At 46.3% G+C, this 14204-nt stretch overlaps 1 protein-coding gene and 1 pseudogene across 17 annotated transcripts in view; one reads left to right on the forward strand and one right to left on the reverse strand.

Annotated features, from left to right (window-relative positions):
- Positions 1–11975, reverse strand: part of Zfp266 (zinc finger protein 266) — a 31610-nt gene extending 19635 nt beyond the window's left edge. For 6 of the 17 annotated variants that reach the window (XM_039081846.2, XM_039081845.2, XM_039081843.2 and 3 more), the window contains exons 1-3: positions 10843–11975; positions 10510–10607; positions 9301–9427 (exon numbers count right to left, since the gene is read on the reverse strand). The gene's annotated coding sequence lies outside the window, so the exon portion shown is untranslated. The other 11 variants (XM_063265864.1, XM_039081835.2, XM_039081847.2 and 8 more) reach the window with 8 other exon arrangements.
- A 568-nt stretch (positions 11976–12543) lies between these two features.
- On the forward strand, positions 12544–13631 carry Rpsa-ps20 (ribosomal protein SA, pseudogene 20; annotated as a pseudogene).
- The last annotated feature ends 573 nt before the right edge of the window (positions 13632–14204 follow it).

Consider the following 14204-nt stretch of genomic DNA (forward strand, 5'->3'; position numbering starts at 1 on the left):
AAAAAAAAAAAAAAGACTGACAGCCTGAGTTAATTTCTGAACCTACAGTGGAAAGAGAAACCTCAAAGTGGCATGTATGTACTCACTCACACACATATCAGAGAGACATGTACGTACACACACACACACACACACTCACGCACGCTCTCTCTCACACACACACTCACACACACGCTCTCACACACACATACTCTCACACACACATGCTCTCACAAACTCTCTCTCTCACACACACACATGCTCTCACACACTCTCACACTCACACACACACTCACACACATATCAGAGTGAAATGTACACACACTCTCTCACACACACACACACGCTCTCACACACACGCTCTCACACACACATGCTCTCTCTCTCTGTCACACACACACACTCTCTCTTACGCACACACATGCTCTCTCACACACACACACACTCACTCTCTCTTACACACACACATGCTCTCTCTCTCTGTCACACACACACACGCTCTCACACACACATGCTCTCTCTCTCTGTCACACACACACTCTCTCTTACGCACACACATGCTCTCTCTCTCTGTCACACACACACACGCTCTCACACACACATGCTCTCTCTCTGTCACACACACACTCTCTCTTACGCACACACATGCTCTCTCACACACACACACTCACTCTCTCTTACACACACACATGCTCTCTCTCTGTCACACACACACTCACTCTCTCACACATACACATACTCTCTCACACACTCTCACACTCACACACACATATCAGAGTGAAATGCACACACACACGCTCTCTCACACACACACGCTCTCACACACATGCTCTCACACACACACATATCAGAGAGTGAAATGTACACACATACACACATGCTCTCTCACACACACACTCTCTCTCACACACACATACTCTCATACATGCTCTCTCACATCTCACACAGTCTCTCTCTCTCTCTCTCTCTCTCTCTCTCTCTCTCACACACACACACACACACACACACACACACACACACACACACACACACCTTTGGGAGGCAGGGCCTCACTGTGTAGCCTTGGCTGATCTGATAATCACTATGTGAACCATGTTGGCTTCAAACTCATAGATCTGCCAGCCTCTGTCTCCTGTCCCCAAGTACTGGGATTAAAGACCACCATGCCTGGCATAAATCAATAACTTCTGAAGAGAGGTTTTTACTTGCTTGGTTTCCAAGGGACCAGCCCAGGGACGCTTGGTGTGTGTGCTTGGACAGAGCATCGCTGCAACAGGAGCATCTGACACACAAGGTTCTTCACACACGGCAGGCAGGAAGCAGAGCAACACAGTAACCAGAAGCCAAGACAAGACACACCCCCAAGAACATGTCCAATGGCCTTCCTAAGTCAGACTCATCATAGTTTATACAAATAAATTATGCAATTGTTTGCAAAAACCTTGAGTCTATCAATGGATCAAATCATAAGTTAAAGCCCTCATGATCTAATCCTTTGTGGAACCACCCTCACAGAAATACCCATGTTCATCCACATAGCTGATTCTCTTAAATTCTCTTCTTTTTAAGCCAGTCTACAGCCACTTTTAAGAACTGAGACCAAGAACATTTTCTGCAGAAGCTTGGGCTGTAGTACAGGCTTCTCCAGCATTTAGTTTAAATGACCTTGCAGACCAGGGAAAGCAGCACGCTGCTAACAGTCCCTCTCAGACATGGACCATGAGGAAGGAGACTGTCCTGTTTCCATGTCAATGTCAGTTTTCAGGTAACTAGGACCAAGCCTGGGACACTTTCTGGATGAAGCTATTTTTAAAAGGAGGAACATCTTGGCCCTGGCATATGATAAAGGTTGAACAACTACAAGATATCAGCGTGTCAAATGGCTGGAATTTCCTAAAATAAATGAGTCACCTGGCCCATCCAGCGGTATGTTTGGGCATGCGACATCAATCTGCCATCAAATAAGAATAGTAAACACTGCACTCAAGCTGCGTGTGGTCTACACCCGTAATGCCAGCACTCAGGAGGCGAGGCACAAAAATCAACCCCAGTCTGATGGTTATACCAAGACACCTTGGCAAAAAGAAACCACTCAATGTGCTGATGATCTGATTCAATGGGCAGCAAGCTTGGCTAGCACACATGACACCTGTGCCCTGTCCCCACCAGGACATAAAACCCGGACTAGGAGCAAGTGCATGTGCGTGCCTGTGTCAACCCTATGAAGGCAGAGGCAGGAGGGCTGGTCATCCTCAGAGTTCAAGGCTGGCCTGGACTACCTAAGACCAAATCTCCCCACAAAAAAAGAAGGAAAAAAAATTAAGACCCTAAGTTCTGTGAGCAAAAATAAAACTTGGAGAACTTGTGGCAAGCGCTGTGAGATTATTCCGACGCTGGTTTCAGTTGCATTATGAACTTAGGACAAGGCCTACTTCACAAATGAGACTGCATGACAGGCACAGCAAAAAGATGAAGCTCTGCGGTCCCCCTGAGCTCTGAAGATCCGTATTTATGGAAAATCATCCCAGAGGGCTGAGGAGGAGGCAAGCATGAAGATCTCAGTTCAAATCCCCAGAAATGCAAAACCCAGAAGCAGCAATAACATGAATGTCAGTGTCCAGAGCCCACAGGGAGGTGGGAAGTAGAGAGAAGCAACCCAGAAATGTCAGAAGCTTGGCAGACACAGAGGCAAAAACAGACTCGGCTTCAAAACAAGGCAGAAAGCAAGGACCCACATCTGAGGTTGCCCTGACTCCACATTCATATGCACACACACACTCACACACCTCATATGCACACACACATCATACACACAGAGATGTTTTTAGAAAGCAAACGGTAAGTGAATGTTTGCTGTTCGCCTTGCCAGGACACCAGTACAGTGACTCATGAGGAAAGGTCAAACGTTTGCCTGGATGGTCAAGGGTATACGCAAACAAGACTGGTGACAAGGACATCTATATGAAGTTACTACAGGTATGGGGCACACACTTGTAACCAAGGCTAAGGAATTCCAGGTCAGCCTGGGCAACACAGTTAGACTGTCTCTGTCTGTAGTCCCCTCTCCTGTCTATCGCTCTGTCTTTGTCACACGCACGCGCGTGCGCACACACTCTGGGCTGCCTTGTCTGAAAGGTATCAGGGTATCTGTGACCTGCCTGAACCCCATCTACAGTGACCACAGAGAGTAGGCCCATGGGCAGGATGCACTCAGTAGCACGGAGTGCTCACCTGGCAACTTCAAGCCCTGGCTTCACTCCTTAGCACAAGATAAAGGGGGACGAGCTTGAGTTGTTTGCAGTGCATCTCGGAATTCCTCCTTCTACTCGAACTAGCCCTTCCCCTCCCTGAAGTAGTATCCACAGTTACCCAGCTCTTGGAACTTCTGATAAATGCTGACACACCTTGGGGGCTGGAATTACTCGCTGGGTAACAGCCAGAAATTTCCTTTGCCGAGATCAACTGCCAGAGGGACCTGACGGGGACAGACAGCTTTAAAATGTCCTTATCGCCTTCTGTATATTCCACTCCGGGGATCCCAGAGAGCTAGCTGGGCCTTTCTACTTCAAGTGATTTAATTAAGGAAAAAAAAAAATTCCTCAAGCATAGCCAAAAGCTTGGGCTTTAGTCAGCTGCAGGTGTAGTCAGGCTAACAAGCGGTGACAGCTACCACAGGCACTCGTCAGGTACAAGTGTGTTCCTTCATGAGGAGGCCTGAATCATTTATCAAGAGCCATCCCTAATTGCCCTCCATCTTATTCAGAGCTTGAAGACTCAGCTAGTCGAACTAGCCAGCTTACTCAGCAGATCCTTTATCTCTGCTTCCTAAGTGCTAAAATTACAGAGTAGCTGCCACACCCACCCAATATTTATGTGGGCTCTAGGGATCCCAATTCAATTCTCCAGAACCAAGAAAGGGCTTTAACCACTGAACCATCTCTCCAGCCCAAGCCTGTTCGAGTACACAGATGTCCCCTGGGGTCCCAGGTGCCCTGGAGACCCTAAAACATGCAGCTGCTTAAATCCCTTACATACAATCATACTGTATCTATGTATTACTTACGTACTTCTTGATATGATACCACCAGATTACTCGAAATATCTAAGTTCTGAGACCGTAGTTCAGTTGGCAGAGAACCTGCCTAGCATGTATGAAGCCCTGGGTTCCATCCTTGGCATAAGCCAGGCACTAGAACATGAAATTTCAGCACCTACAAAGTAGAGATTAAAGTTCCTGAGTTCAAGATTATCCCTGAGCTAGATGGAGCTGTCACATGCCTTTACCCCTAGAACTCAGAAGGCAGCAGCAGGCGGATCTCTGTAAGTCTGAGGTCAGTCTGGTCTACAGAGTGAGTTCCAGGGCAGCCAGGGCTATACAGAGAAACCCTGTCTCTGGGGATGGGAGTAGAGTGGGGTTTAATCCCTAAATAGTAAGTTAAAGGCAAGGCAGGGGGCAACATGAGACCCCGACTAAAAGACAAAAGCATCCTAATACAGCAATCTCCATGCTATGTGGTTGTCACAGTATTGTTAGAGAAATAATGGTAAAGTCTATACACACACAACAGTGATGAAACTGCTGAGTCAGGTAAAGGGAGCCCACAACTGTAACACCAGCATTTAAGAGGCTAGCCTGGACTACACTGTGAGTTCCAGGACAAACTCAGCTACATGTGACTGCCCCCCCCCCAAAAAAACCCTGTAGCCCCACCACCCTGCAAAAGAACTCCAAATGGGGTTGGAGATTTAGCTCAGTGGTAGAGCGCTTGCCTAGCAAGCACAAGGCCCTGGGTTCGGTTCCCAGCTCCGAAAAAAAAAAAAAAAAAAAGAACTCCAAATAGATGGGGTGATGTTGGCATGTAGGCCAGGAGGCAGGAAGAGGATAGTGAATTTGAGGCTATTTTGAGCTACACAGCAAAACTCCCTCTCAAAGATGCAACAACTGCCCACATAATCCATGTCAGGACAGTGTAACACTTGCTTCTAACACAGAGCCTACGGAAGGCTGAATCACAACTTTACATGGCCCGGTCTCCCCCACAGAGCTTGAGTGGGAACACAGAGGAGGACATGTGAAACTGACTGCACACACAGACATTTTGTATCTAGTTCCAGGAACCTAGATTTTTGACTCCAGGGGCAGCATTCCTCAGGAGACACTAGAAAGAAGACTGTCACCTGGTCATCTGAGCTTTGCCTAGAACCAAATACCTAACCAAAAGGCAAAATGGCACTAACCTACTGGCTGCAGCAATTGTTCCCAAGTACCAAAGAGAAAGTGGGATACTGGGACACATTCTGAGCAGAAGGGGAAGTTTGGAGTCCCATCTGCTTTCATGACAGCATAAAGTTAAAAGAAAGTGGCAGCTCGAAATAAAACAAAGGAGAGGGTCTGCAGAGATGGCTCCGTGGCTAAGGATGTGAACTTGAACAGAACCAGAATTCACGTCCCAGCACTAATGTTGACAGCTGCCTAGACCCCCAACCACAGGGAGATCCAACTCCTCTGGCCTTTGGAGACAGACAGAGAGACAGACGACAGACAGAAAGACACAAAACACTTTAAAAAATCTGTTAAAGAAGAGACAATGGAAGTCACACTGAGGATGAAGGGTGTTCTGTAGATAAGTGTTCTTGCTGAGGGGAAATATGGAAACATTACCTGAAAAGGAGGAAAAAAGGTAAAAAGCCAGGGGCGGTAGCATATATCTGTAGTCCTAACGCCTGGGAAACCAAGGCAAAAGGATACAGAATTCAAGGCCAGCCTGGGCTGCAGTTTGAGGCTAGCCTAAGCTCCATGAGAAGAGCTGCAGTCAGTGTAATAACTGTGTCCAAGCATTCAAACTCCTTTCCATTTTTTTTTAATATTGGAGATAAAATGGTTTGTTTTTTTTTTTTTTTTGTTCTTTTTTTTCGGAGCTGGGGACCGAACCCAGGGCCTTGCGCTTCCTAGGCAAGCGCTCTACCACTGAGCTAAATCCCCAACCCCAAGATAAAATGTTTTTAATTCTCCTTTTGACCTTATATAACACATGTTGACCTTCCACTCAAAATCCTACCTCTATGAGACTCCGATTCAAATTCAGCTCCCAGAATCCTTTCTGGTACTGGGAATGAACCTAAGGCCTCACATCTGCTACCACTGAGACAGCCAACCCTCTTTTTCACTTACGAAACAAGGGCTCACTACATTGACCATGCTGACCTTGACCTTACTTTATAACCCTTAATGGCTTCGAATTTTCCATTTTCTTACCCTGGCTTCCCAGTAGCTAGTATTACAGGTCAGAGTTACTGTCCTAGCTCAAATTTAATCTTTGAGTAACAACGCTATTCACCCAGAATGCATGTCAATGTGAGAACTGATGGATATTGCTTGTGATGGTGACACCATGTCTACTGGAAACTGTTTCTCCTCACTTCAGGAAACAGTTATGACTTCCTGTGTACGTTCTTAGGTAGAACAGTCTTGTTTAATTACTATGACAAGTGTCAAACGCATGTGAAAGAGCTGAGCAACCACATTGTAGGCTGGTGCAGGGTGCCTCAAGTTCTTCTTCAACACACGCTATACAATACACGAGCTCTTTCCCCCCATCTGTGGTTCTCGCTACATAGCTCAGGTATTCAACACACTCAGTCATGTGACGTTTTAAATGTGTTAAAGCTTCTTAGGAACTAATACATAAAGATGTGCATGTTTGTTCTTTTTCATTCGTCCCCCCCACCCCACCCCCTCCAAACAGGGTTTCTGTGTAACCCTGCCTGTCCTGGAACTCAATCCATCGAAAAGCCAGGTTGGCCTTGAACTCACAGAGATCTGCCTGCTTCTCAGCCCAAGTGCTGGAGTCAAAAGCGAGCACCTCCACTGCCTGGACTCTGCCAATTTTTTTTAAACAAGTGTTTTCTAATGAAGTCAGAATCCAGATTTGACTGGGGCAGACATTCTTGGGTAGAAGGCAGGAATACAGTTCAGCGAGCAACACTGGTTTAGCATTCAGAGCCCAAGGGGTAGGAACGGAGACGTCAAAGCAATCCCTCTGTGTGTGGTATGCACTATCTATCGATTTATCCCTCCAGCTTGGTAAGATGATTCTCCTGTCTCCACCTCCTGGGTCCAGGATTACAGAAATACACGGCACAGTCAAGTTTATGCGGAACTAGAGACAGAACCCAGGGCTTCCTACACTCTAGGCAAGGACTCCGCCAACTGAACCGCATCTCCAGCTCCCACGGTTGTTTCTGATTGAACGGAATTTCAGTTCATAGTTGAGTCCCTTTAATATTCACATGTGAAAACTTATCAGCTACTACCAATAGTCCAAATGATACCTGCACTAAACCCTATACCAGCAGTATACGTACAACCTTACCAACCGTATGGTAACAACTCCCTTTGAGGGGCAGGGAAGATCTGGTTGAATTCTCTGAGACAAGGCCTCACGTAGCCTAGGCTTACCTAGAACTCATTATGTAGCTCAGGTTGGCCTAGAACTCAAGCTCCTTTTTCTTTCTTTCTTTTTTTTTTATTTGTCTGATACCATCAATTTTTAATTTTTGACCCTTGAATGATAAATATAGAACGTGGACACTGTCGAGCCAAAGTGGCCCCTTTTATTTTCAGACACACCACAATGGCAGGTGAGTCTTCTGGCTGTTGACTCCTGGAGTGGCTCCAAATCGTACGGTAGCTGTTAAGTAGTCACCAAGGTCTGGTTCCTCCTGTAAGAAGAACTAGAACATTCCCCCAGGGAAACTGAGTCCTAGTTCGGGTTGGGGAACCTGAAGCCGTCTGAAAACACTCCGAGGGGCTTTGACTATTGAGGAGCACAAACATTTCCTAAGACTGATGACTAACAGGCGACTTTTCTATCCTGCTCTGTGTTGTTAGTTATTTGTTTTATGACGGTGCCATCTGTATGTGCACCACTTATGTGCCTGGTGCCCATGGAAACCAGAAGAGGGCACTGGGTTCCCTGGAACTGGAGTTACAGATGGTTGTAAGTTGCCACGTGGATGTTAGGAATCAAACTCAAGTCCTCTGCAAGAGCAGCCAGTGTTCTCCACCAAGACCCCTTGTTTATCTATGTCTTGCTGTACAGTCCTGAGTTGCCTCAAACTTGCGATGATACTCCTGCCTGTCCCCACTACCCATTTGTTAGAGTTCGTGTACCACCAAAGAAAATAAGTGAGATTACTGTCACCCCGGGATTAACTCTTGAAGCTCTCCTCTTGCACTGTACAAATATAACTAGTCACTGCTTACCATGTCCCCTGACCTCTTACACCCTTCTCTTTCAAGGTGGTTATTCCTATACCCTGTCATTTAATCTCAACTTAGATAGAACCCACTTCTATCTAAGTGAATATGATCAAAATATATCATATGAATTAAAATGTCATAATAAACCCATTATTTTATATAATCAACATTGTCAAATAAAAAGGTATATGAAATATCTGTGCTGGGGGGGGCAAAGATGAAGAGAGGAGAAAGAAGAGGAGGGAAGAGGAAGCAGCAGTAGCCACCCCAGCCCCAGCCCCAGGAAATGGCTGAGTGTGTAAAGGCATTTGCCACCAAGACTAAAACCCTGAGTTCCATTCCTAGGACCCACCTGATGAAGGAATGGATTCCTGACACATACCCCAGGAGATACCACATACCCTAGGGTATACATACACTTGTATGGGCAAAATAAAATGTAGTTTAGCAGTTAAAAGACTGGGCACAGAGCTCGGTGACAGAGCACTTATTTATCATGTCCAAGGCCCTAAGTTCACCACTTCAGTCTCTGTCTGCTTCTCTCTCTGTGTGTGTCTCTCTCTGTGTCTCTGTGTGTCTCTGTGTCTCTGTCTGTGTGTCTCTGTCTCTCTCTCTCTCACACACACACCACACTCACACACACACCACACACACACCTCTTACCTTCATGTACTCTCATATAACAAGAGTGTAACAAACTCAGTAGAGTGTATTACCTTCCAAAGCTCTGATCAATTTGTAATACATTCATTACTGTAAGAACAGGCTTAAGTTGTATTTTTTTTTCACTACCTCCCCTTCACTGTCGTGCTGAAGATGAAACCTGGGACCTCACACAGTCTAGGCAAGAGCTATAAACAATCAAAAACGGAGAAAATATTTTATATAGAGAAAAATGCCAACAGAAACAAACTATCAAAATATACACAGAAATGTCGAAAATGCACACCTCCTTAAAAAGTTACTATAACAAACATGACCCACCCTAGGTTCAAAGATTCTAAAAGACATCTGAAAATTTCAATGTAACACCTTTAAAGGGGGGACTGAAGACTTACCAGTTAAAAGTACAGACTGCGGGGCTGGACAGATGGCTGAGAGAGGGCTCAGTGGTCAAGAGCACTGATTGCTCTTCCAGAGGTCCTGAGTTCAATTCCCAGCAACCACATGGTGGCTCACGACCATCTGTAATGGGATCTGATGTCAGATATACATCTACAGTGTACTTATATATAATAAATAAATCTCTAAAAAAAAAAAAAGTACAGACTGCTCTTCCAGAACCAGAGATCTGGTTCCCAGCACCACACCGGGTGGCTCACAACCTCCTATACTCCAGTTCTAGGGACCCAATGCCCTTTTGTGACATCCCAAGGCACTGCACTCAAGGGCATAAACCCACACCCCATACATAAACATCTAATTTTTTTAAAAAAAATTAACAATTTAAAATATATTAAACAAGATGCCTTAAAGAGGTCTGAGTTTCTAGCTCAGTGGCAGAGAGCCTACCAAACATGCACAAAGCCCTAGATTCAATTCCCACTATTAGAAAAAAAACAAAGAAACTTTGAAAAGATCTTAGATACAAAAACACCCAAAAAAGCTATCTTATAACAATGAAGAATTCTGATTTCACACAAAGAAGATATTAGATAATATTATTGTTTTTAATTATCTTGGCTGAAAGGTCAGTATTAAGTTCTTACTGGGTCACTCACTATCTTCATTTTTTTTTAGAAAATGTATTACCCCATTATGTAAAAGTATCATGCCTGAAATTCTCAACTTATTCTCAAATAGTTCAACATAAACTCTATTTTATTTTTCCTTGGAAAAACCAAACAGTTCAATCAGTACTAACCTAACAAAGCCTCCATTTTTTAAAGTCTGCAAGAGGCACAGGCCTACAACATTCAGACAATAGCTAACTATTTGGGCTAGGGTGTAGCTCAGCAGGAGAGTGCTTAGCATCGTGAGGCTCTGAGTTGCAACCCCAGCATCAAATGAAGAGTAACTTGGTCTCCTTACTTTTCTTCCACACAAAGACCCGGGTCTTTGTACGTTTCTATTTACATACAGATAAATGCACCCTGCAAAAGTCTACAACGAAGTTGCCTTTTTTAAAAAATCAGAATGCAATGCGTCTCGGGTAAAAATATGTCCCACGAAGGCGAAATAATCGGATAAAGCATTCCTTTCCACACACGCACACACACACAAAAAAAAAAAAAGAAAAACAAGAGGAAAAGGCTGTCCTCACCCACCTTTCAGCCAAAGCTCGGCTGCAGCAAACAGAATCGCTCGGTCCAAGAATGGAAAACAGCGTCTCAATGTGATACCAATGGCGGAAAGTTTATTCTTTCTGGGGAGGAAAGCAATTCCACGAAGGTTACTTTACACGGGCTTTAGAAGAAAGGTGGGTGCAAGCAGCTCAGGGCTGAGCCGTGATGCGCACTCGGGCCGCCGCACCTGGAAAGGCTGCAGAGCCGGGGAAGCCGCGGGACCCCGCGAGCAGAGCTCCGCCCGCCTCCCCGCAGAGGCCTACCGAGTCCTCTCCCTCCCCGTGCCGCCCCCGCACCTCCTCACCGAATCCTCACCGAGCTGTGTGGAGAGCCCTCGGACAAACGCCGAGAAGGTCTCAGAGCTCGCAGAAAAGGGGGGGTACTGGTCGTGACGTCACTTCCATTTCCGCCTTGGAGTTCTCGGCCACGTTGGAGCTCTCCAGGCTAGAGGGGAAAACTTGTTTGTTCCCGCGTCCCCGCAGTCGCGCCCTTTTTCGGGTGGGCTCGAGAGGGGAGTTGAGACTAGAAAAGAGCCGAGAGGTCGAGGTCAGAAGCGAGACCTTGAAGGGGGAGCAATGCGGGGGCGGGGCGAGAGGCGGGACCAGGCCGGGGTGCGCCTTGGTTGATGGCGGACCGGTGGGGCGAGGATGGGGGTGGGGACGCCCCGGTGGAGATGCAGCTGACAAAAGCTTTTCTCTCCCGCCTCTCCCTCACGCTCGCAGTGCCCTTAGCCATGTTGCACAATCTGCCAACCCTGGAAAAAGGATCCGTCTGGTCCATTCGGTTATCGCTGTCTCCAGTCACCTTTATGTGGACCTGCCTTTGTGTGTCTCGGGACACGGTGCTAACACCTCAGTCGTTGATTCTGTCATGTTTTCAGGATAAAAATACTACCCACCATCACCATTCAGGGCTCAATTAGTAGAGTCCCTGCCTAGCGTCACAAAGCCCTGGGATCCATCTCCAGTATCGCAGATGGTTCTCCCATACTTGGGAGATGGAGCCGAGGTTCAAGGCCAGCCTTGGCTACATAGTAAATTCAAGGCCAGCCTGCCTGGGATACATGAAACCCTGTATCCAAAATGCTTATCTCCTAACATTTTTTTTTCCTGATTTTTGGTGTGTGTATGTGTGTATCTGTGTTCAACAGAATAAGCAGTTATGTACGTGGCAAAGTTCTCAGGGGGCAATTTTCAGGAATCAGTTCTCTTACTGTGGGTTTCAAGAATAGAAGTCAGCTTCTCTTTCACCCACTTAGCCAGCTTTTGGGCCCAAATGACTTACTTTTTAGAGGCAGTTTAACAACTTGGGTGTTTTCTATTTTTGGAGTAATTCAGAGTAAAACTAGGTCAGGCATAGCGATGTGCACCTTTAGTCCCCCAGGAAGCAAACACAAGTGGATCTCTGTGAGTTCAACGCCAGACAGGGATATAAACTACTATTCATAGTTTCATATGTATCCTGGCTTTTAATGTGAGTGTGTGTGTGTGTGTGTGTGTGTGTGTGTGTGTGTGTGTGTTATATGACTGTGACTGTGAGTATAAGTCATGAACCTAGAAAGGGGACCATGAATGGGGGAACAAAAGATGTTTTAAAGAAATCGAGAAGTTGGGCTGGAAAGATTGCTCAGTGGTTAAGAACCTTTGTTACTCTGCCAAAGGACGCTGGTTCAAATTCCAATACCCCAATGGCAGCCCACAACTGTATGGAACTCCGGTCGCAAGTGTACCTGATACCTCTTTTGTCCTCCATGGGCATGAGACGGGCATCTAATACCCAGACATACATGCAAGAAAAACACCCATACATCACCACAATAATAATGAGTAGAAATAAGGCATTAAATTGGGAGGAAGAAGAGGGTACATTTTGGGGAGGTGGGAGCTGCAGAATAAATGTCAGTCAACCAATACAAGGTACAAATGAAACCTTATTACTCTGCTGACTAGAGAACACATACAAGGGACTAGAGAGATGGTTCAGCAGTTAAGAGTGCTTGCAGCTCTTTTTTTTTTTTTTTTTTTTTTTTTTTTGATTTATGTGAGTACACTGTGGCTGACTTCAGACACACCAGAAACCAGAAGAGGGCATCAGATCCCATTGCAGATGGTTGTGGGCCACCATATGGTTGCTGGGAATTGAACTCAAGACCTCTGGAAGAGCAGCCTGCAGCTCTTTCGTAGGACATTGCATCCCAGTGTCCATGTCAGGCAGCTAGCAACCATTAATAACCGCAGCTCCAGAGGATCCGATGCCCTCTTCTGGCATCTGCAGCCACCCACACAGACACACACATACACATAAATTTAAAAAAAAATCTTTAAGGGGCTGGAGAGATGGCTCAGTGGTTAAGAGCACTGGCCCTTTCACACCTGGGACCTTCACTAACCAGATCCAAGCAGCCTTCAGGGAGCCACGGCTTCTAGTGGTGACCAATCCCAGGGCTGACCACCAGCCCCTCACAGAGGCCTCTATGTCAACCCGGCCACCATTGCTCTGTGTAACACAGACTCTCCCCTGCGCAATGTGGACATTGCCATCCGGTGCAACAAGGGAGCTCGCTCAGTGGGTCTGATGTGGTGGCTGCTGACCCGGGAAGTACTGCGCATGTGGGGTACTATCTCCCGGGAGCACTCGTGGGAGGTTATGCCTGATTTTCTACAGAGACCCAGAGGAGATTGAGAAGGAGGAGCAGGCTGCTGCTGAGAAGGCTGTGACCAAGGAGGAATTCCAGGGTGAATGGACTGCACCAGCGCCTGAGTTCACTGCTGCTCAGCCTGAGGTGGCCGACTGATCTAAGAGTGTGCAGGTGCGCTCTGTGCCGGTCCAGCAGTTCCGCACGGAAGACTGGAGTGCACAGCCAGCCACTGAGGACTGGTCAGCAGCTCCCACAGTGCAGGCCACAGAGTGGGTTGGAGCCACCACTGAGTGGTCCTGAGCTGCCCTGCAGATGCCTGAGCGAAGGGAAGAAAGGTGGAACTAAAAATAAAGTTCCTAAAAGCTGAAAAAAAAGAAAAGAATGTACAAACAGGGGCTGGAGGGATGGCTCAGTGGTTAAGAACACTGACTGCTCTTTCAGAGGTCCTGAGTTCAATTCCCAGCAACCCGAGGGTGGCTCACAATCATCTGTAATGGGATCTGATGTCCACTTCTGGTGCTACAGTGTACTCACATAAATAAATAAATCTAAAATAAGAGAAAACTTTAGATAAGAGAGAAATTATGTAAACAGAGGCTACATAATGGTTCAGAGGTTAGGAGCACTGGGCATCTTTCTCTTCTGCATCTTGACCAGCTGTGGGCCCGTGGCAGGCCAATCATTATTGTAGTTGCCAGGGTTTGTAGCTGCATAAGATGGATGGTTACTTATAAGTAATGTGTAAGGTTGACAAGAGTGGCATAGTACATGCCTGGCACTGGACTTTTTATCTGTGAGCCTGTGTCTAGTGGGGATGCTGTCACCTATAATGGGGTAATTCCATTAATATTTTGTATACATGTATATATTTTAGAAGCCTCTGCAGTAGAGTTTCATATGGCTCCTTTAAAGGGTCTGTAGTGTGCTCTCGTTTTCTATTCCCTTCTCTCCCTGGCCCTCCCATGTCCGCCCTATTTAACGCTTCCTGTTCTGTTATTCTCTGTTCCCCCTCTATATCACGGCATCGTATCTTCCTTCC

Source organism: Rattus norvegicus, chromosome 8 (assembly GCF_036323735.1).
Source record: "Rattus norvegicus strain BN/NHsdMcwi chromosome 8, GRCr8, whole genome shotgun sequence".
NCBI classification, from domain to species: Eukaryota; Metazoa; Chordata; class Mammalia; order Rodentia; family Muridae; genus Rattus; species Rattus norvegicus.